Raw genomic sequence first — 27604 nt, 5'->3', positions numbered from 1 at the left:
TGCTTGCATCAGCCTCCCAAAGTGCTGGAATTACAGGCATGAACCCCAGCACCCAGCCTGCCCTAAATAGAAGGTGCCTGACTTGATGTTTTAAAATGTCCTAAAATAACTAACATTTTGGGTTACAAGGACGCTCAGTATGCTTGGTATTGCCACTGGTATGTTAACCAAGACTTACTTAATTTCCACTATTAACATAAATAATGATACAGTCACTTAGATTGTGTGCCTTGCCTAACACTTTATTGGTAAAATGTTTGTAGAATGAATAGCTTTTAAATAAATAAGTCTCCAATCCACATCATTCACTTTTAAAGACCAAAAAGTGACATAGTCACATCTGACACTCCCATTATGTCTACTTGTGCCATATTAAAAACATGTGAAAACCGTGGCAGGCCGACTTGGCTAGATGATCCTTTTTTTTTCAAACTGTGATGCAAATCCACTGAATTTCTTTCAAGTTTGATGGCCACATCAGTTAAGCATTCTAGAAAATGTTTTTTGAAAGCGCATTGTTTGTTCTGAAGCTGTCTGGAACTTATTTTATGAGTGCTGATTTGGACTTCTAGCTGACCAGAGATAATCAGACTTGCTCTCACATATTCTGGGCTATAACTTGGTCTGATTTTACCAGTTTTCCTTGCATCCTGAATGTCAGTCTAAACTCAACAGCAGCTAGTCAACAAAAGTTGTAGAGTGTGTATGTGGAGATTATGGAAGAAAGTTTGTGCTTCAGCTCATGTAACACAATCAATAACAAACCTTTTTTTTTTTTTTTTTTTTTTTTTTTTTTTTGGTGAGGCAGGGTCTCTGTTTCCTAGGCTGGCATGCAGTGACGTGATTTTGGCTCACTGCAGCCTTGACCTCCCAGGCATTGATCCTCCCATGTCAGCCTCCCAAGTAGCTGGGACTACAGGTGCACACCACCGTGCCTGCTAATTTTTGTATTTTTAGTAGAGACAAGGTTTCTCCATGTTCCCGAGGCTGGTCTCGAACTCCTGGGCTCAAGCAATCCACCCACCTCGGCCTCCCAAAGTGCTGGGATGATAGACATGAGCCACCATGTCTGGTCAATAACAAATATTTTAAGCACCTTTTAAAATTAATTAATTAATTAATTAAATTTTGAGATGAGTCTTGCTCTGTTGCCCAGGCTGGAGTGCAATGGCATGATCTCAGTTCACTGCAACCTCTGCCTCCCGGGTTCAAGCAATTCTCCTGCCTCAACCTACCGAGTAGCTGGGATTCAGGCACCCACCACCACACCCAGGTAAGTTTTGTATTTTTTAGTAGTGACAGGGTTTGCCATGTTGGCCCGGCTGGTCTTGAACTCCTGACCTCAGGTGATCCACCCACCTCGGCCTCCCAAAGTACTGGGATTACAGGTGTGAGCCGATGCACCTGGCCCTTTTTTTTTTTTTTCTAAGATGGAGTCTCACTTTGCCGCCCTGGCTGGAGTGCAGTGGTGTAATCTCAGCTCACTGCAACCTCTGCCTCCTGGGCTCAATTGATTCTCTTGCCTCAGTGTCCCGAGTAGCTGGGATTACAGGCACCTGCCACCATGCCCAGCTAATTTTTTGTATTTTTAGTAAAGAAGGGGTTTCACCAAGTTGAGTCTTGAACTTCTGACCTTAAGTCATCCATCCAGTTCAGCCTTTCAAAGTGCTGGGATTACAGGCGTGAGCCACCATGCCTGGCCTAAGCACCTGTTGATACTTCAAGAAAAGTTAAATGTTTTAGAAACGGGTTACATATGAGTACTTTATGCTAGTGATTATTGAATAAATGAGTTTTTGTGCCGTACGTGAAAGATATGAACAATGGTTTGAGATCGTGGAGTTACAGATTAATGTTGGTTCATGGTTGTTTTGAGTGAGCCTGGAGTCAGGGAAATTGCAGGGAATTTAAGATACTCATGTTGAGTCTAAGCTCTGCCACTTGTGTCACCTTTGGGAAGGGTATTTCACCTTGCTTAGATGTGGTTTCCTTATTTGTAAAATTGAACTAGTGACTATGGCTCTTTCCTCCTCTCTGAGCTGGTATCAAGACCATATGAGAGAGTACGCATGTTATTTTCAATGGAAGTACAGTAGTCGCTCCTATCCATGGGGGTTACGTTCCAAGACCCCAAGTATCTAGTAGCCTGAAACCTCAGATATAGTACTAAATCCTATATATAGTATGCTTTTTCCTATACATACATACCTATGATAAAGTTTAATTTATAAATTAGGCACAAGAGGTTAATAACTGATAATAAAATAGGACAATTATAACAATATACAGTAATAAAAGTTATGTGACTGTGGTCTCTGTCTCTCAAAATATCTTATTATATTATACTTACCTATTTTACAACTGCGGTTGACTACAGGTAACTGAAACCATGGGTAGCAAAACCACCGACAAGGGAATACTGGTGTTCAATCTTGAGTTACTACATACATTGTCAAGTTTTTTCTTTTTGAGATGGAGTTTCACTCTTGTCACCCAGGCTGAAGTGCAATGGCACACGATCTGGGCTTAATGAAATCTCCGCCTCCCGGGTTCAGGCGATTCTCCTGCCTCAGCCTCCCAAGTAGCTGGGATTACAGGCATGCACCACCATGCTTGGCTAATTTTTTATTTTTTAGTAGAGACAGGGTTTCACCATGTTGGCTAGGCTGGCCTTGAACTTCTGACCTCAGGTGATTCACCTGCCTTAGCCTCCCAAAGTGTTAGGATTACGAGCATGAGCCACTACACCCGGCCATACATTGTCAGTTTGTAAGCTCCTTGATTGATATGTTTGCACATGACTTACCACATGAAATAAACGTACCATAAGCAATGTCTCTATAGTATACTGTGCAATTTTGAAATAGAGTCTGTTTGTCTCCAGATTAACTCAGCTAAGGGCATGGCATACTTTCTTCTATCTTTATGATGAAACACAGATTTCTTATTAAAAAGCATATCTTTTATTTGAAAAGGTTGAGTAGGATGATTCTTAAGAAAAAAAAAGTGCCATATGGATAAATATAGGTACTAAAACCCATTCTAATAATACCTCTGGCTCTAGGCCCACAATGCTATATTTTTATTAGATTTTGAACTGCAAGTGATTTTACCCACTTTAAACTCTTGCTTTCCACCTATAGTTGTTTATGAGATGGTGGCAATAATCACATTGACCTTAGTAGACCCGCCTCCTTTCCTGATTGATCTATTTCTGTTATAGTTTTGCTAACTAATAAAAATTTTACTTGCTGAAATATTTTTCATTAAAGGCCTGTAAAAGAGATGCTGATATTTTACAGCCATGGTTACCTTCTTTTTCTACTTTAGTTTAAAGACGTTTCTTTCATCCTTCTGCCACAAAGAAGAGATTAAGCATTCTGTCCTAGTTCTGCATCTGCCTATAAATCAAGCACTCTTCTGGCTTTCCTCTGCCTGTATTTTGTTTCTTTTTACTTTGTAGTTTGAAATAATTTCAAATTTACAGAAAAATTTCAAGAATAGTTCAGGGAACTCCCATTTCCTGTTTGTCCAGAGACAACATCAAGTTTTGCTATCTTGTTACTGTCCTTAATAGCAAAAGGATCTAATCCAGGGCCACACGTTGTACTTAGTTGTTGCATCTCTGTAGTTTCCTTCCATCCAGAATAATTGCTTAGTTATTTTGTAGACTGTCTCTCAGTTGAGCTTGTCTGATGTTTCCTTCCTCATGATTAGATTAAGCTATACTTTTTTTTTTCTTTTCTGTTTTTTTTTTTTTTTTCTTCACAGACAGGATCTCACTCTGTCACCCAGGATGGAGTGCAGTGGCATGATCATAGCTCACTGCAGCCTCAAACTCTTGGGCTCAAGCATCCTCCTGCTTCAGCCTCCCAGGCCACTGGAACAACAGGTTCCATACCACCATGCCCAACTAATATTTTTTAAATTTTTTTATGTAGAGATGGGGTCTCACTGTGTTTCCCAGGCTGGTCTCGAGCTCCTGGCCTCAAGCAATCCTCCCTCCTTGGCTTCCCAAATTGTTGGGATTATAGGTGTGAGCCATCGCACCAGTCAAGGCTATGCATTTTTGGCGAGAGTCATGGTGAGAGCTTTACTGACTGCATTCCCCTTAGGTAGCATATAATGTTAGTTTGTCCCAGAATGAGGTTAATAGTGTCTGATGGCAAAGCTACTCTTTTTTCTTCGTTTCGTTTTTTGAGATAGTTTCGCTCTTGTTGCCCAGGCTGGACTGCAATGGCACAATCTCTTTTCACTGCGACCTCTGCCTTCTGGGTTCAAGCAGTTCTCCTGCCTCAGCCTTCCAAGTAGCTGGGACTACAGGCGCCTGCCAACACACCCAGCTAATTTCTGTATTTTTAATGGAGATGGGGTTTCACCATGTTGGCCAGGCTGGTCTCAAACTCCTGATCTCAAGTGATCCTCCTGCATCGGCCTTCTAAAGTGCTGGGATGACAGGCATGAGCCACTATGCCCGACCAAAGCTACTCTTTTGCATTTTATCATGAATAACTACTTCATGGGGAGGAACTTTGAGGCTGTGTAAATATCCTGTTTCTCATCCAACTTTCACCTTGCAGTTTTAGCATTGGTTGATGTTTCGTGCCTGAATTATTAGCATAATGATTGACAAGTGGCAGTATTCCAATTCCATCACTCCTTTTACACTTACTAGCTGGCATTCTACTCCAAGGAGAGTTTTTGTCTTCTCCCCCTCTGTATATCTATTTATATAATATGGATTTGTAAATTTCTGTTTTATTCAGTGGGATGTCATATGTTGCTATCATTATTTGTTTTGATGTTCAAATTGTCCCAGATTTGGCCAAAAGAAATTCCATTCAAGCTGACTTTTGGGTCTTTTTGATATGGGCCATCAGTCTATGAGCACTTCCTTATCTGGTACAACAGGATGTTGCAAACTCATCTTGTGGTTTTCATGCCCCAGACCTGGAACCAGCCATTTCTTCAAGAGCCTTTTTGGTGGAGAATGATACTTAGATACCAAAATCTGGGCATTAGGTATGCTTATTGCTAAGGGGCCCTCATAGTGGACAGAGCTAGGGAATATATAAATACACATAGACATATAACAAGGAAAGAATGTATGACATTTGTAGAATTCTGTGAGACGTTGTTCTTTGTAAGGAAAGAGTGTTTGCCTGGTATTAAATAGTTTTACTACAGAACAGAGGATTCTCCATTCGGTATCTGTATCAGAGATAACAAAACTGTAATTGGATTTCACCATTTCACAGGCTTATATGAGCTAAGAGAATGGTGTTTGCTAGTTTCTACCTGAGAAAAGGTACTAAAAGTGTATAGACCATATCCTCATCTTTTTTTTTTTTTTTAATTGAGGCAGCATCTCACTCTGTTGTCCAGGCTGGAGTGCAGTGGCGCAATCTTGGCTCACTGCAACCTCTGCCTCCTGGGTTCAAGCAATTCCTCTGCCTCACCCTCCTCAGTAGCGGGGACTACAGGTGCGCGCTACCACACCCGGCTAATTTTGATATGTTTAGTAGAGATGGGGTTTCACCATATTGGCCAGGCTGGTGTCAAACTCCTGACCTCGTGATCCGCCTGCCTTGGCCTCCCAAAGTGCTGGGATTATAGGCGTGAGCCACCTCACCTGGCCTTTTTTTTTTTTTTTTCTTTAAATTGAGATGGAGTCTCGCTGTGTTGCCCAGGCTGGAATGCAGTGGAGTGATCTCAGCTCACTGCAATTTCCGCCTCCCTGGTTCAAGCGATTCTCCTGCCTCCGCCTCCTGAGTAGCTGGGATTACAGGCATCCACCACTATGCCCAGCTAATTTTTGTATTTTTAGTAGAGACAGGGTTTCACCATGTTGGCCAGGCTGGTGTCAAACTCCTGACCTCAACTGATCTGCCCGCCTCTGCTTCTCAATGTGCTGGGATTACAGGCGTGAGCTACTGCGCATGGCTTACATCCTCACCTTGAAGCAGAGGCTTGGCCATACTAGTGGAACTTGGCAGTGGGTCTGTGTCTGCCCCTCAGATCACATGGGCCACACCAGCTTGGAGGTCCTATGTGTAGGAGGAAACCCCACCTATAGCAGAGGGCTGGAAGCAGTGGGGGTAATGTTGGAAAGGTCCTTAGCATCGTCAGTAAAATGACCCACCTTTGATGGGTCTCTGCCTCTTGGTGGTAAAGTTCTCTAATTTGTTTTCACTTTCTTTAGCTTTTTATCTGCTCCCTGATTTTTAAAAATTAGAACACACTACATTTCTAATCAGAAAAAAAAAATACTTTTCATTTTGAAGCCCAAGAATGTTTTAAGAATGCTCAAAACTCAGTAATAAGAGAGCAACTCGATTTTAAGATGGGCTAAAGATTTGACAGATACATCAGCAAAGAAGATATATGAGTAGCAATTAAACACATGAAAAAATGCTCAACATAATTAATTACTGGGGAGATGCAAATTAAAACCACAATAGATAACACTACACACTTGTCAGAATGGCCAAAATTTAAAAAACAGATAATACCAAGAACTGATAAGAAAGTGGGACAACTGGAACACTTTTACACTGCTTTTTGGAAAGCAACTTGTCAATGTCTTATAAATGTATCATTTGACCAAGCAATCCCACTCCTGGGTATTTACCCAAGTGAAATAAAAACTTATCATTATTCACACAAAAACCTGTATGGAATGTTTGTAATGACCTTATGTATAACCTCCAAAGACTGGAAACAACCATCATGTCTTCCATCTGGTGAATGAATACACGTAGTACATGACATATCCATGCAATAAAATACTGATATGCTTGGGGTATGTGTGTGTGTGATTTATATATTCCCTAGCTCTTCCACTATGAGGCTCCATAACAATGAGCAGGCCTAATGCCCAGATCTTCGTATGTAAGTACCATTCTCCACTAAAAGGGCTCTTTGTAGAAATGGCTGGTTCGAGGTCTGGAGCATGGAAAGCACAAGATGAGTTTGCAACATCTTGTTGTACCAGATAAGGAAGCGCTCATAGACTGACTGGCCATATCAACATGGATGAGTCTCTAATGCATTTTGGTAAGTGGAAGGCGCCAGACTCAAATAAACTAAGAGGCTAAATAGTGGAACGATTCTGTTTATATGATATCCTGGAATGAAGATCAGTGGTTATGAGGGAATGGTAGCGAAGGTGGAGGAGTTGAATACCAAGGAATTTTTGGGGCGTGGTGATAGGTAGTTGGTGGTATTTACACAACTGCTAATCAAAACTCATAGAACTGTACTCTAAAAAATGTGACTCTTACTGCACGTAAATTATGCCATCACCATTATTATCATGTGTTCATTTGAGTTTCCCTGAAACAGTTCCTGAGATCAGAATTTGGGTGCAAGCAGTTTATTAATCAATGGTTAGTATGGTGAGGAAGTGGAGAAGTGCAGGGAAGAGAGGAAACTGCTCATTCCAAAGGGGCTCTTTTTGAGACTGTAAAACGCACCTCAGAATTGTCCTGTCCTACCAAAGGGAGAGATATGTTTATCCACCAATTCCCATTCCTCATGAATTAAAGTTTCTCTTGGGGGTTTCCACTCCCTGGTACTCCTCTGCAGCCAGAGAAATCCCTCAGGGAAGGAGACTCAGGTATTGCAGGTGATCTCGAGGGTGGGCTGAAGGGATGTGCGTGGGCATCAGTAGCATCTGCTGCAGTGTTTTCATTGATTATAAAACATTTAAAAGAAAACCCTCTCCTGCTGAAGTAGGACTTTGATAATTGTGTGAACCTTGATGTCCTACTGATTTGTTCTCAAAACAGTCTCATCGAACCCATTAACACCACACAACCAGCCTGCTGTTGTGTTTCCTCTGCATGGCTGGTTTTGTGCCTTCAGGGTCCCTACTCCTTTCATTTTCCAAACCATTCTTTTTGGTTCTATGGAGCCAAATTCCATGTATCTCTTTTTGACACAGTGGCAGAAGGTGTCTGATAGGAACATATATGACTGTGGATCAGGGCATCTCATTGACTTAAGGAGCATTACCACTTGGGGGGCAACCTTAGAGACAAACAGTTTTCCACACTCCTGGTTTGTTGGTTTGAGGATGCTTCTGCAGGAGAAAGAATAGACAGACATCAGCTGGACTTGCTAGGTTGCAGGTGACAGACCCTGGGTAACAGACAGTCCAAGGCACCTAACTCAAGCTGGGCTTTGCTGCCTCTAAAAGTCCAAGAAAGGTTTGGCACATTAAAATGAAGATTTAGGACATGTGTAGGCCTCAGAAACAATCAGAAGTAGGGTCTTAAGTGTCTCTGCAGCCTTGTGTCAACTCAATCCTCTTGCAGACCTGCTTTCCCCACAGGTCAGGGCATGGCTGCTGGCAGCTGCTGGGATTATATCCTAGGCCTCCAAATCACTAGAAAAGTCTGAGTTGACTCTCTTGGTTCCAAGTCAAAAATCATGGGGAGGAGCTCACTGGCCTGGCTTGGGTCAGATCCCTCGACTGGTCAACTGTGGGGTGTAAGAACATAACCAGTCCCACAAAGATCCCTCTGGAATAAGGGGTATTTTTTCAGAGGATGGGGTGGCGATGTTTGGCAGGCAAAAATAATGAGTAAGAGAAAGAAAAAATAATGTCAGAGTCAAGACATAATCTATTAACACTTTTATATTGTTCAAATGAAAGGAGATCTGCATGAAGAAGGATAGGTTAGTCAATGCTGCAGACATAAATCGATTCTCAAAGTTCCATGGTTTCTCATTCACATAATGTTCAACGTGGGCAGGATGGTTCTCCTCAGTATTGTAGCAATGCCATCTAGAACGTGCAGTTGCCACAGTAGTGAAGTAAAGGGTAGAGGAAAAATATTCACTCTTAAGTGCCTTGGGCCCAGAAGTGCCACATGTCACTTTTTTGGTCTCCTGGCTAGAGCTAGTTTCACAGCCCCAACGCAACTGCAAAGCATGCTGAGAGATGTGGGGAGCACATCCGAATCTGGTGAGGACTGTCAAAAGGCATCATTGGTTGGGCGCAGAGGCTCAGGCCTGTAATCCCAGCACTTTGGGAGGCTGAGGTGGTTAGATCACTTGAGTCCTGGAGTTCAAGACCAGCCTGGCCAACATGGCGAAATCCCGTCTCTACTAAAATTACAAAAATTAGCCTGGTGTGGTGTTGCATGCCTGTAGTCCCAGCTACTTGGGAAGCTGAGGCGGGAAGATCACCTGAGCCCAAGATGTGGAGGTTGTAGTGAGCTGAGATTGTACCAGACCATTGCACTTCAGCCTGGGCCACAGAGCAAGACCCTGTTTTTTTTTTTTTTTTTTAAAAAAAAAAAAAAAAAAAAAAATCATTGTTGCTGCTCCACAGTCAAATTGTTCACAAGGGACAGGAAGGGTCAGAGGACACTTCAGAGAGAAGGGAGAATTTGTCTCAGGTCTCAGAGGAGACTTCTGGCTTGGATAATTGGAGGGAAGAGGCAAGACAGCAGCATTTCTTGGTGCTCTTAAAGGACATGAAAGAGTTCAATTTAGTAGGATGGAGATTTATATAAAGGTGAGATCAGAGAACCAGATTGGGACAAGATTGCAGAATTCCTACCTACATTAATAGGTAGGAATTGAGGTATGACTGCAAGCTTTTCAGCCAGAGAGTAACATGAACTAGGTGAAAATGTCAAGAAGATTGATCTAGCCGCAATGTGTAGCTTGGCTTATGTTATTCTATGCGCAGTCTAATGGTAAGCACTCTGTTGACCTTAAAACATCCTTTAGAGGACTTCCATTTCTGGTAAAATGGCAGGCTAGATAGTCTGAAAAAAAGATCCCATTACAAAACACCTCAGATACAAGGAGACACAAATCCAGATGGCATTGGAGGCTCATTTTCTCTCCCACACTTAGCAAGAGGCTGCCTCAGCAGGTCTGTGTTTGCTCAGCAGAAGAACAGGTTTGCTGGTGGCTGAGCTCCAGAGCCTCTTCCTTTAGAACAAACTAGTTTCAATGACCAGGAAGCTCCTATTGTTATAGCCTAATTTCTCAGTCAGTTAGAGGTACCTTGTACAAGCACATGGATCCACAAGACAGCAAGATGACATGGGATCCATGTAGACTGCTGATGTTCTGCCTGTAAGTTTCCCAGTAAATTTCACCTTACGTTTACACCACATGTTGCTAGTGGTGTGCATATCTGTGTCCTTTACATGGCAAGATAAACATCTTTTAATTTAATTAAATTTATTTATTTATTTATTTGAGACGGAATCCTGCTCTGTTGCCAGGCTGGAGTGCAGTGGCACAATCTTCGCTCACGGCAACCTCCACCTCCCGGGTTCAAGTGATTCTCCTGCCTCAGCCTCCCAAGTAGCTAGGACTACAGGCTCATGCCACCATGCCCAGGTAAATTTTTGTATTTTTAGTAGAGACAGGGTTTCACCATGTTGGCCAGAATGGTGTCTATCTCTTGAGCCGCCTGCCTTGGCCTCCCAAAGGGCTGGGATTACATGCGTGAGCCACCGCACCTGGCCAAACATTTTTTTATTTTATTTTTATTTTTTATTTTTAGACATAGGGTCTTGCTCTGTCACCCAGGCTGGAGTGCAGTGGAATGATCATAGCTCACTGCAGCCTCAAACTCCTGGGCTCAAACAATCCTCCCCCCTAAGCCTCCCAAGTAGCTGGGACTACAGATGTGAGCCACCATGCCTGGCTAATTGAGTTCAAGACCAGCCTGACCAACACAGTGAAACCTCGTCCTACTAAAAATACAAAAAAAAAAAAAAAAAAAAAAATTAGCTGGGCATGGTGGCATGCACCTGTAATCCCAGCTACTCAGGAGGCTGAGGCAGGAGAATCGCTTGAACCCAGGAGGCAGAGGCAGAGGTTGCAGTGAGCCGAGATGATGCCATTTCACTCCAGCCTGGCCGACAGAGCAAGACTGTGTCTCAAATTAATTAATTAATTAATTTGTAGAGATGGAGTCTCACTATGTTGCTCAGGCTGGTCTTGAACTCCTGGCCTCAAGCGATCCTCCCACCTCAGTTTACCAAAATTCTGAGATTACAGGCATGAGCCACTGTGTTCGGCTCATCTTTTAAAAGTGTATATCCAAATTGGTAACAAAGTAAGGGAAAACCTCAGAGGCCAAAAGTTGAATGCCACAAACTGGAAGAAGATATTTACAACCAACAAATAATTCATATCTAAAATATGTGAACAATTCTTAAAAATTAGTAAGAAGAAGACATACAATCCAAGGGGAGAAATGGACAAAAGGTAAGAATAGGCAATTCACAGCCGGGCGCGGTGGCTCACGCCTGTAATCCCAACACTTTGGGAGTCCGAGACGGGTGGATCACAAGGTCAGGAGATTGAGACCATCCTGGCCAACATGCTGAAACCTCATCTCTACTAAAAATACAAAAATTAGCTGGGCATGGTGGCACATGCCTGCAGTCCCAGCTACTCAGGAGGCTGAGGCAGGAGAATTGCTTGAACCCGGGAGGCGGAGGTCGCAGTGAGCTGAGGTTGCACCACTGCACGCCAGCCTGGGGACAGAGCAAGACTGTCTCAAAAAAAAAAAAAAAAAAAAAATGAATAGGCAATTCACAGAAGAAAAAGAAAACATGGGCCGGGCGCGGTGGCTCAAGCCTGTAATCCCAGCACTTTGGGAGGCCGAGATGGGTGGATCACGAGGTCAGGAGATCGAGACCATCCTGGTTAACACGGTGAAACCCCATCTCTACTAAAAATACAAAAAAATTAGCCGGGCGTGGTGGCAGGCGCCTGTAGTCCCAGCTACTCGGGAGGCTGAGGCAGGAGAATGGCGTGAACCCAGGAGGCGGAGCTTGCAGTGAGCCGAGATAGTGCCACTGCACTCCAGCCTGGGCGACAGAGCGAGACATCGCCTCAAAAAAAAAAAAAAAAAAAAAAAAAAAAGAAAACATGGAACATACGATGATTTCACCAGTAAATCAGAGAAATGGAAAATTAAAACCACAACATCATTTTATATTTTATACTGATTGAAAATTGAAAGTCTGGCAGTTTCCTGTATAAGCTACACCTCATGGTAACCAAGTAATTGATAATGAAATATTTCTCTTCAGATACATAGTCTGCTAATATATTGAAAAAGAATGACAGAATCTCCAAAGAAATAATGAACTAAGCAGTGATTATCAATAATTGCTGCCTTAACACACGAAACAGACATAACAAAATGTCATGTGCCTCCTAATGGAAGAATATACCACCACTTAAGAAATGTTCTTATTGGAAATTTGATCAGTTCTCTGGATGTAACACACACATTGCTGGAACATGTTAAACAGCACCTTGTGACTGCATTCAACAAAACCCGGACTGGGAAATTGCAGAACACACCACCTGGTTTGTTCACCAAATAAATTGCCTGAAAGGGGACAAAGATGGTTTTTATTTGGATCCTGATTTGAGTGACAATAAAACAAGCAAACAAATTTTTAAAAGTGACAATTGAACTTAGATCATTTAATGGATATTTCATGATATTAAAGAATTATTGCAATTATTTTAGGCATGATAGTGGTGTTGTTCTTACGTTTTTAAAGAGTGCTACAAAGGAACTTTCTGGAGGAGCTGGAAATAGTCTAGATCTTGATCATGATGGTGGTTTCACAGTTGTGTACATGTATATGTAAAAAAAAACAAATCACCATTCACTAAATTGTACTCTTAAGATTTGTGTACAGGTTCGGCTCATTCCTGTAATCTCAGCACTTTGGGAGGCTGAGGATGGTGGATCACTTGAGGTCAGCAGTTCAAGACCAGCCTGGCCAACATAGTGAAATCCTGTCTCTACTAAAAATTCAAAAATTAGCCGGGCGTGGTGGTGCATGCCTATAATCCCAGCTACTTGGGGGGCTGAGGCAGGAGAATCACTTGAACCCAGAAGGTGGAGGTTGCAGTGAGCTGAGATCGTGCCACTGTACTCCAGCCTGGGTGACAGAGAGAGACCCTGTCTCAAAAAAAAAAAAAAAAAAAAAAAAAAAGATTTGTGTACTGTATGTTTTACCTCAAATTTTAAAAGGCAGAGTCCTTATTTTTTAGGGATACATTATGAAATGTTTACAGATGAGGTAATCTCAGATATCTGAGATTAGCTTTCAAATGTTCCAAAATAGCCCATGATAGATTGGCCATGAGTTGGTAAATGTTGAAGCCAGGGGATAGTTTATAATATAATTCTTGTACTTGTGTGAAATTTTCCATAATATAAAGTTTTTAAAAAATGTCTGGTGAGATAATGTTGCTAAGTATAGAACAATGGAAACACTCTTAAACTGCTGGTGACAATGTCAATTGTCAATTGAATGACAATTTCATATTCTCTAATAAAACTGAAGATGGGTGCTATAACCCAGCAATTTCTCTGAGGTTATAACTTACACAAACACTAGCAAGTGTGCTTATACATGTCTGTGCATGTAAAACACTTCAGACATGGTTTATACTAAACCAAAAGAAAAAGAGAAGGTGCTATAGTCTGAATATATCTTGACAAATTCATGTGTTGGAAACTTAATACCCAATGCAACAGTGCTGGGATGTGAGGTCTTTTGAGAGGTATGTGGGTCATTTGGGCTCTGCCATCATGAGTAGATTGATGCCATTATGAAAGAAATTGATGGTGGGAGTTCAGCCATTTTCCCCCTTCTCTCCTTCCTTCAACCATGTGAAGACCCAGTAGCATCAAGGTACCATCTTGGAAGCAGAGGGCAGCTCTCACCAGACAAGGATCCCACTGGCACCTTGATCTAGGCTTCACAGCCTCCAGACTGTGAGAAAAAAAAATTCTGTTCTTTATAAATTACTCAGTCTCAGGTATTTTGTTACAGTGATGGACTACAACAGAAACAACTCAAAGATCAATTAACAGAGAATGAATAAATAAATTGTGATGAGGCCAGGTGTGGTGGCTGACGCCTGTAATCCCAGCACTTTGAAAAGCTGAGGGGGGCAGATCATGATGTCAAGACATCAAGACCATCCTGGCCAACATGGTGAAACCCTGTTTCTACTACAAATACAAAAATTAGCTGGGCATGGTAGTGTGCACCTGTAGTCCCAGCTACTTGGGAGGCTGAGGCAGGAGAATCGCTTGAACCCGGGAAGTGGAGGCTGCAGTGAGCTGAGATCGTGCCACTGCACTTTAGCCTGGCGACAGAGCAAGACTCTGTCTCAAAAAAGAAAAAAAAAATTGTGATGTATTCACCCAATAATAGTCTGTGTAGCAATGAAAGAGTTACAGCTATACTTAGTAACATTGACGAATCTCAAGAAATTAATGAGCAAAAGCTTTGCAAGTTGCAAGAGAATACTACAGTAATACCATTAATTAAAGGTTCAAAATGTGTCAAATAGAATAATGCATTTTAGGGATCCGTCTATGTAGTGAAACTATAAAGAAAAGCAAAGCATGATAATCACAATGATAAACACAGGGTGGTGTAATTGGGGAAGGGCCTACAAGTTGCTTCCAAGTTTCCAATAATATTCTCCTTCTTAAGCTGGGTGATGATACACAGGTGCTTTTCTTTTCTTTTCTTTCTTTCTTTTTTTTTTTTTTTTTTGAGACGGGGTCTCGCTCTGTCGCCCAGGCTGGAGTGCTGTGGCGCGATCTCGGCTCACTGCAAGCTCTGCCCCCCAGGTTCACAGCATTCTCCTGCCTCAGCCTCCTGAGTAACCAGGACTACAGGCGCCCACCACCACACCCGGCTAATTTTTTGCATTTTTAGTAGAGACGAGGTTTCACCGTGTTAGCCAGGATGGTCTTGATCTCCTGACCTCGTGATCCACCCGCCTCGGCTTCCCAAAGTACTGGGATTACAGGCGTGAGCCACCGCGCCCGGCCTGCTTTTCTTAATATTGTTTTATGCCATATGTTTTATGCCAAACATATAACATGTCATAAACAACATATTATGTAGATAAATATTTTATAATAAAATTGTGGGGTTTTTTTGTTGTTGTTTTTGAGACAGGGTCTCACTCTGTCACCCAGGTTGGAGTGCAGTGGCATGATCATGGCTTATGGCAGCCTTGACCTCCCAGGCTCAAGGGATCCTGCCACCTCAGCTTCTTGAGTAGCTGGGACTACAGGCGCATGCCACCACGCCTGGCTAATTTTTGTATTTTTTGTAGAGACGAGGCTTCACCATGTTGCCCAGGCTGGTCTCAAACTCCTGAGCTCAAGCAATCCTCCCACCTTGGCCTCCCAAAGTGCTGGGATTACAGGGACGAGCCACTACAGCCAACCAATAAAATTACTTTTAAAAGCCATTCCCTATTGTTTTTCAGCAGCCTTACTACCTGGCTTATAGGTGACGACGTGGTACGATGCAAAAATACTGGACCATTAGGAATTTGGGAACCCTGGGTTTTAGACCCAGTTGTATCACTAAGTAGTCCTGTTACTTGACACAAATCACTTAACTCACTTAACGCAAGTTCCCTTATCTAGAAAATGAGCAAATCCACATTTCCTAACTATGTGCTTCAGAACACTAGTTCTAAAATATGTTAATAGATATTTTGTGGCAACCAAAAAAGTTGTGTGATCTGAGTAACTCCAGATTAAGCAATAATAAGAGTGTTTCCTTGTAACAGGACTTCTCAGAGCCTTGAATATACAATTGTGAGTTGTGAATCTCTGAGAGAGGAATATAGAATTGTTTTTTTCTTTTTTGTTGAGACAGAGTCTCACTCTGTTGGCCAGGTTGGAGTGTAGTGGCACGATTTCAGCTGACTGCCACCTCTGCCTCTTGGACTCAAGCAATTCTCCTGCCTCAGCCTCCCAAGTAGCTGGGATTACAGGCGTGTGCCACCATGCCCAGATAATTTTTGTATTTTTAGTAGAGACAGGGTTTCACCATGTTGGCCAGGCTGGTCTCGAACTCCTGACCTCAGGTAAACCACACGTGTTGGCCTCCCAAAGTGCTGGGATTACACGTGTGAGCCACCACACCCGGCCAGGAATACAGAATTTTCAGAAGTTAGTTTGCAACACAGAATCATGTGTATCTCTCTGTGTGGTTTTTAAAATTTGTTTGTTTTGACACAGAGTCTTGCTGTGTTGCTGAGGCTGGAGTGCAGTGGTGTGATCTCGGCTCACTAAAACCTCTGCCTCCCAGGTTCTAGTGATTCTCCTGCCTCAGCCTCCCAAGTAGCTGGGATTACAGGCACCCACCACCATGCCTGGCTAATTTTTGTATTTTCAGTACAGATGGGGTCTCACCATGTTGGCCAGGCTGGTCTTCAACTCCTGACCTCAGGTGATCTACCCGCCTTGGCCTCCCAAAGTGCTAGGATTACAGGTGTGAGCCACCGCACCCAGCCGACAGCATGTACCTTTGATATGATGAGATGAATATGTCGCTTTCTGTCTGTGGTCTTTCTCCCTGAAACCTATAACTTCAGTCTCAAATAAGAAAAACATCAGAAAAATTCTAATGGAGAGAAATTCTAAAAAAAAAACCTTATCAGAACTTCTTAAAATTGTTAAGCTCATCAAAAACAAGGATGCTTTGCAGATGCTGGGGCCACCCATAGCCCTATGCCACAAGTCACGGTCAACCCCACCATGTTCTTTGACATCGCCATTGACGGCGAGACTTTGAGCTGCATCTCCTTTAAGTTGTTTGCAAAGTTCCAAAAACAGCAGAAAACATTCATGCTCTGAGCACTGACGAGAAATAATTTGGTTATAAGGGTTTCTGCTTTTACAGAATTATTCCAGGGTTTATGTGTCAGGGTGTTGACTTCACGCGCCACAGTAGTGCTGGTGGCAAGTCTGTCTACAAGGAGAAATTTGATGGTGAGAACTTCATCCTGAAGCATACGGGTTCTGGCATCTTGTCCATGGCAAATGCTGGACCCAACACAAACAGTTCCCAGTTTTTCATCTGCACTGCAAGATTGACTGGTTGGATGGTAAGCATGTGGCCTTTGGCAAGGTGAAAGAAGGCATGAATATCATAGAAGCCATGGCGTGCTTTGGGTACAGGAATGGCAAGACCAGCAAGAAGATCACCATTGCTGACTGTGGATCATTCTAATACATTTGACTTGTGTTTTATTTTAACTACCAGGCCTTTCCTTCTATAGCTCAGGAGAGCATCTCACCACCCCATTCACTCGCAGCTTTCCATAATCTTTGTACCCTCACTGCAGTTCTTTGGGTTCTATATTTTCCTTATTCCCTTTTACATCTAGCTGAATTGCAGAGTTAAGATTATGAAATAAAAACTAAGTAAAAGGGCCGGGCGCGGTGTCTTACGCCTGTAATCCCAGCACTTTGTGAAGCTGAAGCAGGTGGATCACTTGAGGTCTCACAGGAGTTTGAGACGAGTCTGGCCAACACGGTAAAACCCCGTCTCTTCTAAAAATACAAAAATTAGCTGGGCATGGTGGCGGGCGCTTGTAATCCTAACTACTCGGGAGGCTGAGGCAGGAGAATCACTTGAACCTGGAAGGCAGCCAGAGATGGCAGTGAGCTGAGATCACGCCACTGCACTCCAGCCTGGGCAATAGAGTGAGATTCTGTCTCAAAAACAAAACAAAACAAAACAAAACAAAACAAAAAAACCCTAAATAAACAAAAACAAAAAACAAGGAGAGTTTGAGAAACTGTCACAGCTAAGAGGAGCCTAAGGAGACAAGGCAATTAAATGTAATGTGGTATTCTGGATGGAATTCTGCAATAAGAAAAGGACATTAGGTAAAAATTAAGGAAGTCTGAAGAAAGTATAGATTTTAGTTGATAATAATGTGTCGGTATTATTCATTAATTTTAACAAATGTATCATACTAATCTAAGACATTAATGGGGAAAATGGATATGCAGTATTTGAAAACTATGCCATATTTTCAATTTTTCTGTAAATCTAAACCGTTCCAAAAAATTTACTCTCTCTTTTTGGGAGGCTGAGGCAAATGGATCACCTGAGCTTAGGAGTTCGAGACCAGCCTGGGCAACATGGCGAAACCCCATCTCTACCAAAAATATAAAAAATTAGCCAGGCGTAGTGATGCACACTGTAGTACCAGCTACTTGGGAGGCTGAGGCACAAGAATCGCTTGAGCCCGGGAGGCAGAGGTTGCAGTGAGCCAAGACTGCAGCATTGCACTCCAGCCTGGGTGACGGAGTGAGATTCCATCTCAAAAAGAAAAAAAAAATTTACTCACTCTCAATCCCTACCAGAAAAGTAAATAAATAAATATGTAAAATCAGGCTTAGTTTCATTGGAGAGTTCCATCACACACTTAAAGAATAATCAGCACACATTTTACACAATCTCTTCCAGGAAAGAGAAGAGGCGCAAACACTTCCCAACTCATTTTATGGAACAAGTGTTACCCTGATCCTAAAATCAAAGACAGTAAAAAAAAAGAATACAACAATATTTCTCATAAATTTAAATGCAAAAATCTAAACTAGATATTAGCAAACTGCATCCAACAATGTATAAAAAGAATTAGGTACCACAGCCACGTGGGACTTCTAGGTATATAAGGTTGGTTTGATATTTGAATATCAATCAGTGTAATTCACCATATTAACAAGCTGAAGAAGAAAAATCATACAACTCTATCCATTTGATGTAGAAAAAAATGTTTGACCGGGCACCGTGGCTCACTCCTGTAATCCCAGCACTTTCAGAGGCCAAGGCAGGCAGATTGTATGAGCCCAGGAGTGTGAGATCAGCCTGGGCAACATGGCGAAACCTCATCTCTATGAAAAGTACAAAAAAATTAGCCAGGCGTGGTGGCATGTGTCTGTAGTCCCAACTATTTGGGAGACTGAGGTGGGAGGATCAATTGAGCCCAAGAGGTGGAGGTTGCAGTGAGCTGAGAGTGTGCCACTGCACTCCAGCCTGGGTGACAGAGTGAGACTTCATCTCAAAAACAAAAAAGTGTAAAATCCAACATTGATTCATAAAAAAAATCTCAGCAAGTTAGGAATAGAAGGGAAATACCTAAACTTGATAAACAGCATCTACAAAAACAAAAACAAAAATCTAGAGCTAGCATCATACTTAATGATGAAAGAATGAATGTTTTTCCACTAAGATCACGACAAAAAGGCAAGGAAGTCTGCTCTCACCACTTCAACATGGTCCTGGAAGTTATTGCAATAGGCAAGAAAAAGAAAAGTATACAGGTTAGAAAGGAGGAAGCAAAACTATCTCTGTTTGCCGATAATATAATTGCCTGTGTAGAAAATCCCAAGAAGTCTACAAAGAATCTCTTGGAACTAAATGAGTTTAGTGAGGATTTAGAATACAAGATCAACACACAAAAAAACTTTTGCATTTCCATATGACACTCAGACAAAATGAAATATTTAGATAGATAGCTTTTTTTTTTTTTTTTTTTTTTTTTTTTTTGAGACAGAGTCTCATTCTATTGCCCAGCCTGGAGTGCAGTCATATGATCATGGCTCACTGCAGGTTTGACCTCCTGAGCTCAGGCAGTCTTCTCACCTTACAGCTGGGACTACAGGCATGGGTCACATGCCTGGCTAATTTTTCTGTTTTTTTGTAGAGGTGGGGTTTTACCATGTTACCCAGGCTGGTTTCGAACCTCTGGGCTCAAGTGATCCACCTATCTTGGCTTCTCAAAGTGCTAGGATTACATGCATGAGCCACTGCACCTGGGCTAGATATACTTCGAAATATATTTTATTTAATATATGTGCTGAAAATTACAAAATCCTGATGAAAGAAATCAAAGGAAACAAAAAGTAATGGAGACACCTACTATGATTATAGATTGAAAGATTCAACATAATAAAGATATTCTTCCGAATTAATCTACAGATTTAATACAATTTCTATTACAACCCCAGAAAGCATTTCTGTATACATGGACAAACTTATTCGGAAATTTATGTGGAAAGGAATGGGCTCTGGAATAGCTAAAATAATCTTGATATATAATAAAGTGAGAGGAATCACTCTATCCAATATTAAGGTTTACTATATGCCTACCACAATTAAGACAGTATGGTATTGACAGAGTGATAGATATACAGATCAGTGAAACAGAGTAAATATTCCAGAAATAGACCCACTGAAATATGCTTAATTGATTTTTGACAAGAAGGATAACCTTTTCAACAAATGGTACTGGAGCAATTGGACAACCATAGGCAAAAACGCAAACCATGACCTAAACATTACACCTTAAATGAAAATTAATTTAAGGCCGGGCATGGTGGTTCATGCCTGTAATCCCAGCACTTTGGGAGGCCGAGGTGGGCGGATCATAAGGTCAGGAGTTCGAGACCAGCATGGCCAATATGGTGAAACCCCGTTTCTGCTAAAAATACAAAAATTAGCCAGGTGTGGTGACATGTGCCTATAATCCCAGCCACTTGGGAGGCTGAGGCAGGAGAATCACTGAACCCAGGAAGGCGGAAGCTGCAGTGAGCCGAAATCGTGCCACTGCACTCCAGCCTGGGTGAGAGTGAAACGCCGTCTCAAAAAAAAAAAAAAAAAACCAAAAATAAAATCAATTTAAAACGGATCACTCCTTCCTTCCTTCCTTCCTTCCTTCCTTCCTTCCTTCCTTCCTTCCTTCCTTCCTTCCTTCCTTCCTTTTTCCTTCCTTCCTTCCTTCCTCTCTCTCTCTCTCTCTTTCTTTCTTTCTTTCTTTTCTTAGATAGGGTCTCACTCTGTTGCCCAGGATGGAGTGCAATGGTGTCATCTCGGTTCACTGCAACCTCCGCCTACTGGGCTCAATTAATCCTCCCACCTCAACCTCCTGAGCAGCTGGGACTACAGGTAGGTGCATGCCACTATTCCCAGTTAACTTTTGTATTTTTTTTTTTTTTTTTTTTTTTTGCAGAAACAGGGTTTCACCATGTTGCCCTGGCTGGTCTCGAACTCCTGGGTTGAAGTAATCTGCCTGCCTTGGCCTCCCACAGTGCTGGGATTACAGGGATGAGCCACTGACCCTGGCCTTACCACTGATTTTCAATATTGTACTGGAAGTCCTAGCTAATGCAGTAAGATAAGAAAAAGGAGGGAAAGGCTATACATATTGGAAAGAAAGAAAAAAATCTGTTCACAGATGATCTGGTAGTTTATGTAGAATTGACCAGGGTCAGGCGTGGTGGCTCATGCCTATAATCCTAGGACTTTGGGAGGCCAAGGTGAGCGGATCACTTGAGGCCAGGAGTTCTGCCTGGCCAACATGGTGAAACCCTGTCTCTACTAAAAATGCGAAAAATTAGCTGGGCGTGGTGATGCAAGCCTGTAGTCCCAGCTACTTGGGAGGCTGAGGCAGGAGAATCACTTGAACCTGGGAGGCAGAGGTTGCAGTGAGCTGTGATCATGCCACCGCACTCTAGACAACCTTTCCTGGAGCTAAGAAGTTGTTATAGCAAGACTGCAGGACACAATGTTAATATATAAAAGTCAGTTGCTTCAGCTGGGTGTTCAGCTGCAGCATGGTGGTTCCTGCCTGTAATTCCAGCACTTTGGGAGGCTGAGCCAGGAGGATTGCTTGAGGCCAAGAGTTCGAGACCAGCCTGGACAACATGGTGAAACCCTGTCTCTACTACAAATACAAAAATTAGCCAGGTTTGGTGATGTGCACCTGTAGTCCCAGCTACTTGGGAGGCTGAGGCAGGAGAATCACTTGAACCCAAGAGGCAGAGGTTGCAGCAAGCCAAGATTGTGCCACTGAACACCAGCCTAGGCAACAGAGTGAGACTGTCTCAAAAAATAAATAAATAAATAAATAAATGTCAATGACTTCCTATATACTAGCAATTAACAAGGGAAATCTGAAATTAGAATACAATACCATTTACATCAGCACCTTGTCTTAGTCCATTTTCTGTTGCTACAACAAAATACCCGAGTCTGGGAAATATATAAAGAAAAGAGGTTCTGGAGACTAAGAAGTCCAGGATGGGTGGCTGCATCTGGTGAGGGCCTCCTGCTGCTTCACAGCATCAGGGAAGCACGCATATGGAAGCATGAAACATATTTGGAGGCATGTTTCAAAAGTGGAAGGGAAAGTGGGTGCATACAAAGAGTCCAAACACAAGAGACAACCTCGCTTTGTAACAACCCACTCTCCTGGGAACTAATCCATCCCAAGAGAACTAACCCAGTTTTTTCAGAAAAAAGATTGATCAATCTTAATGACCTGATCATGCTTTAAAGGCACTACCTTCCAACACTGCTACATTAGATGTAAATGTTACATCAAGTGCAACATTTTCTGGGGAGACAAACCATATTCAAATCATAGCACACCCTCAAAAACAAAATATTTAGGTATAAATCTAACAGAATACATACACAATCTATGTGAGGAAAACTACAAAACTCTGATGAAAACAATCAAAGAAGTAAATAAATGGAGAGATATTCCATGTTCATGGATAGGAAGACTCAATATTGACAACATGTCAGATCTTCACAACTTGATCTGTAGATTCAATGTAATCTGACTCAAAATTTTAGCAGCTTACTTGGTGGATATTGACAAACTGATTCTAAAGTTATATGGAGAAGCAAAAGACCCAAAACAGCTCACAATACTACTGGAGGAGAAAATTGGAGGAGTGACACTATCCGACTTCCACATTTGCTATAAAGGTACAGTAGTCAAGACAGTGTGGTTTGATAAAAGAATACACAAAGATAGATAAATGGAACAGAATAGAGAGCCCATAAATAGATCCACATAAATATAGTCAACTGATCTTTGACAAAGGAAAAAGGCAATACAGTGGAGCAAAAAGAACGTTTTCAACAAATGGTACGGGAACAACTGGACATCCCCATGCAAATAATAATAATCTAGACACAGTCTTATACTCGTCACAAAAATTAACCCAACATGGATAACATAAATGTAAAACACAAAACTATAAAAATCCTAGAAGATAACATACAAGGAAATCAAGACGCCCTCAAGTTTTGTGATTATTTTTTAGATACAACATCAAAAACATGATCCATGAAAGACAGAATTGATAAGTTCGATTTAATTAAAATTAAAACTTTTCTGTTCTGTGAAAGTCACTCTCAAGAGAATAAGGAGAAAAGCCACAGGCTAGGATAAAATACTTGCAAAAGACAAGTGTGATAAAAGACTGTTATCTAAAATATACAAAGAATGCTTTAAACTCAACAATAAGAAAAAGACAACCTCATTAAAAAGGAGCCAGTGACCTTAACAGACACCTCACTAAATAAGATGGTAATCCCAGCACTTTGGGAGGCCAAGGTGGGTGGATCATGAGGTCAGGAGATCAAGACCATCCTGGCTAACACGGTGAAACCCCATCTCTACTAAAAATACAAAAAAAAAAAATAGCCGGGCGTGGTGGCAGGCATCTGTAGTCCCATCTACTCGGGAGGCTGAGGAGGCGGAGCTTGCAGTGAGCCGAGATCGCACCACTGCACTCCAGCCTGGCGACAGAGCGAGACTCCGTCTCAAAAAAAAAAGATATACAGATGAAAAATAAACTTATGAAAATAAACTGTATCATATGTCAACAGGAAAAAGGCAAATTAAAGCAACAATAACACACCTATTAGAATGGCCAAATCCATTTGTTTGGCCAAACAGTGGCCAAAATCCAAAACACTGACAACACTAAGTGCTGACAAGGATGTGGAGCAATACAAACTTCCACTCATTGATGGAGGGAATGTAAATGGCACAGCCAGTTTGGAAGACATTGTGGCAGTCCCTTATAAAACTAAACACACTCTTGGCCAGGCGTGGTGGCTCATACCTGTAATCCTAGCACTTTGGGAGGCCAAGGCAGACTGATCACTTGAGGCCAGGAGTTTGAGACCAGCCTGGGCAACATGGTGAAACCCCATCTCTACTAAAAATACAAAAAATTAGCTGGGTGCGGTGGTGGTACACACCTGTAGTCCCAGCTACTCAGGAGGCTGAGGCAGGAGAATCATTTGAACCCAGGAGGTGGAGGTTGCAGTGAGCTGAGATCATGCTATTGCACTCCAGCCTGGGCAACAGACTCCATCTCAACAAACAAACAATCAAAAAAACTAAACTAAAAACCTTTATCATGCCATCCAGAAATTGCAGTCCGTGGTATTTCCCCAAATGAGTTGAAAACTTCTGTCCACAAAAAAAAACCTGCACACAGATGTTCATAGTAACTTTACTCATAATTGTCTAAATTGGAAGCAACCAAGATGTCCTTCAATAGGTGAATGGAAAAATAAATGGTGGTACATCCAGACAATGGAATAGTATTCAATGCTGAAAAGAAACAAGTCATGAAAAGACATGGAGGGACCCTAAATGCATATTACTAAGTGAAAGGAACCAACCTTAAAAGGCTATCTACTATATGATTTCAACTGTATGACATTCTGGAAAAGGTAAACTATTGAGACAGTAAAAAGCTCAGTGGTTGCCAGAGATTGGGAGGAGGGAGGGTTAAACAAGTAGAGCACAGAGAATTTTTTTTTTTTTTTTTTTTTGAGACAGGATCTCACGCTGTTGCCCATGCTGGAGTGCAGTGGTGTGATCTCGGCTCACTGCAACCTCTGCCTCCCATGTTCAAGCGATTCTCCTGCATCAGCCTCCTCAGTAACTGGGACTACAGACACCCACCACCGCGCCCAGCTAATTTTTGTATTTTTAGTAGAGATGGGGTTTGGTCATGTTGGCCAGGCTGGTCTCGAACTCCTGACCTCAGGTGATCTGCCCACCTTGGCCTCCCAAAGTGCTGGGATTACAGGCATGAGCCACTGCGCCCAGCCGAATTTTTAGGGCAGTGAAACCACTTAGTATAATACTATAATGATGGATATATGTCATTACACATTTGTTCAAACCCATAGAATGTTCAACACGAAGAGTTGACCCTAATGTAAACTATGGACTCTGGGCGATAAGGATGTGTCAATGTAGGCTCATCAGTTGTAGCAAATGTAACACCCTGTGGGGCATGTTAATAATGGGGTATGTTATGCATGTAGAATTCTCCATAGCTTCCTCTCAATTTTTCCATGAACCTAAAACTGCTCATTAAAAAAAAAAAAAAAAAAAAAGCAAAGTATTTAAGAAAACCACAACGAGATATCCCCCCACCACACGGCTATCAGAATGGCTAAAAGTCTGAGTGCTAAGGGCTTATGGTGTTACAGAGAAACTGGAGAACTCATTTATTGCTGGCGAGAATGTAAAATAGTACAGCCACTTTGGAAAATAGTTTGGCCGTCTCTTATAAAGCTAAACACCTGCCGGGCTCAGTGGTCCATGCCTGTAATTCCAACACTCTGGGAGTCGGAGGTGGGAGCATGTCACTGCACTCCAGCCTGGGTGACAGGGTGAGACCCTGTCTCCAAACAAAAAACAAAAACCAAGGAACCCCCAAAAAACTAAACAGGCAATCACCACATGACCCAGCAATTGTACAACAGGACATTTACCCCAGAGAAATGAAAACTTATATTCACACAAACAGTTGAACATGAAGGTTCACAGCCTTATTTGTCACAGGCAAAAATTGAAATCCACTCATATGGCTGGGTGCGGTGATTCAAGCCTGTAATCCCAGCAGTTTGGGAGGCCAAGGCTGGCAGATCATGAGGTCAGGAGATCAAGACCATCCTCGCTAACGTGGTGAAACCCTGTCTCTACTAAAACCACAAAAAATTAGCTGGACGTGGTGGCGGGCGCCTGTAGTCCCAGCTACTCGGGAGGCTGAGGCAGGAGAATCAATTAAACCCGGGAGGTGGAGGTTGTAGTGAGCAGAAATTGCACCACTGCACTCCAGCCTGGGTAATAGAGCAAGACTCCATCTCAAAAAAAAAAAAAAGAAAAGAAATCCACTCATATGACCTTCAACAGGTGAATAGTCAAACTGTGAAAGACCTGTACAATGGAGTACTGCTCCTTAGCAATAAAAAGGAACCAACTACTGATACGTGTGACAGCTTTGATGAATTTCCAGGGAATTGTACTGAGTCAAAAAAGCCAGTCCCAAAAGATTGCATGATATGTGATTCAATTACAAAACATTTTCTAAATGGCAAAATTTTAGAAATGGAGGACAAATGGATGCCAGGGTAAAGGATTTAGGGCCATAGGTGCATGGAGCAGGAAGAGGTGGATGTGGTTATAAAAGGGCAACCAAAGGGGCATCCTTGTGCCGCTAGAACTATTCAGTATCTTGACCCTGTTGCTGGCCACCTGGACCTACACAGGGGATAAAATTGAATAGATATTAATAAGCAGTCACACACATGTCCATCAATGAGTATCAGTAAACTGAGGAAATCTGAATAAGATTAGTGGATTGTAGCATTGTCAATAACCTGGTTGTGATATTGTTCTGTAGTTTTTCAAAACATTCCCCTTGGGGGAAACTGGGCGAAATGTAAGAATCTTTCTATGATTTCTTACCACTGCATGTACATCTACAATTATCTGGATAAAAATTGTAATTTAAATTGTGTAACCCTGGCCAGGCCTGGTGGCTCATGTCTGTAATCCCAGCACTTTGGGAGGCTGAGGTGGGTGGATCACATGAGGTCAGGAGTTTGAGACCAGCCTGGCCAACATGGTGAAACTCCATCTCTAAGAAAAATACAAAAATTAGCTGGGCGTGGTGGCACATGCCTGTAATCCCAGCTACTTGGGAGGCTGAGGCAGAATTGCTTGAAGGTGGGAGGTGGAGGTTGCAGTGAGCCGAGATCGTACCACTGCACTCCAGCCTGGGTGACAGAGTGAGACTCCATCTCCAAAAAAAAAAAAAAAAAAAAAAAAAAAATGGTGTAAATACGTAGGTGCCATGCTTAATAGTAGCAGGGATGGTTTTGCAATACCTTAGAAGAGTGAATGACAGTATTCAAAATGAGGAGAAAGGAATTTGGAGAAGGTAATTATGAGAAAAACAAGGAAGGCGGCCAGTGCAGTGGCTCATGCCTATAATCCCAGGACACTGGGAGGCCTAGATGGGCAACATAGCAAGACCCTGTCTCTACAAAAGATAAAACATAGCAAGACCAGCCTGGGCAACATAGCAAGACCCTGTCTCTACAAAAAATAAAAATGAAAAACTTAAATTTTTGCAATAGCTTATTGCTTTGTAATAGCTTAGAAGAGTAAATGACAGTATTCAAAAGGAGGAGAAAGGAATTTGGAGAAGGTGATTAAGAAAAATCTGGCTGGGCATGGTAGCTCCTGCCTGTAATCCAGCACTTTGGGAGGTCGAGGCAGGTGAATCACTTGAGGGCAGGGGTTTGAGACCAGTCTGGCCAACAATGTGAAACTCTGTCTCTACTAAAAAAAAAAAATTAGCCAGGTGTGGCTGCGGACGCTTATAATCCCAGCTACTTAGGAGGCTGAGACATAAGAATCACTTGAACCTGGAAGGCGAAGGTTGCAATGAGCCGAGATTGTGCCACTGCACTCCAGCCTGGGTGACAGAGTGAGACTCCATCTCAAAAAAACAAAACAAAACAAAATAAGAAAGGTGGCCAGTGTAGTGGCTCATGCCTGTAATCTCAGGACATTGGGAGGCTGAGGAAGGAGGATTGCTTGAGGCCAGGAGTTGGAGACCAGCCTGGGTAACATAGCAAGA

General features: G+C 42.2%; 1 protein-coding gene across 1 annotated transcript in view; it reads left to right on the top strand.

The window, feature by feature from the left end:
• The window catches only part of LOC140712269 (uncharacterized), a 51218-nt gene that overhangs the window by 18080 nt on the left and 5534 nt on the right, over nucleotides 1-27604 (top strand). The window contains exon 4 of the mRNA XM_073018614.1: nucleotides 1157-1273. The gene's annotated coding sequence lies outside the window, so the exon portion shown is untranslated. The remainder of the gene's footprint in view (nucleotides 1-1156; nucleotides 1274-27604) is intronic.

The sequence above is a fragment of the Chlorocebus sabaeus genome, chromosome 8 (genome assembly GCF_047675955.1).
Source record: "Chlorocebus sabaeus isolate Y175 chromosome 8, mChlSab1.0.hap1, whole genome shotgun sequence".
Classification (NCBI taxonomy): domain Eukaryota; kingdom Metazoa; phylum Chordata; class Mammalia; order Primates; family Cercopithecidae; genus Chlorocebus; species Chlorocebus sabaeus.
The sequence above is the reverse complement of the archived record's forward strand: the minus strand, read 5'-3'. Positions and strand labels throughout refer to the sequence as shown.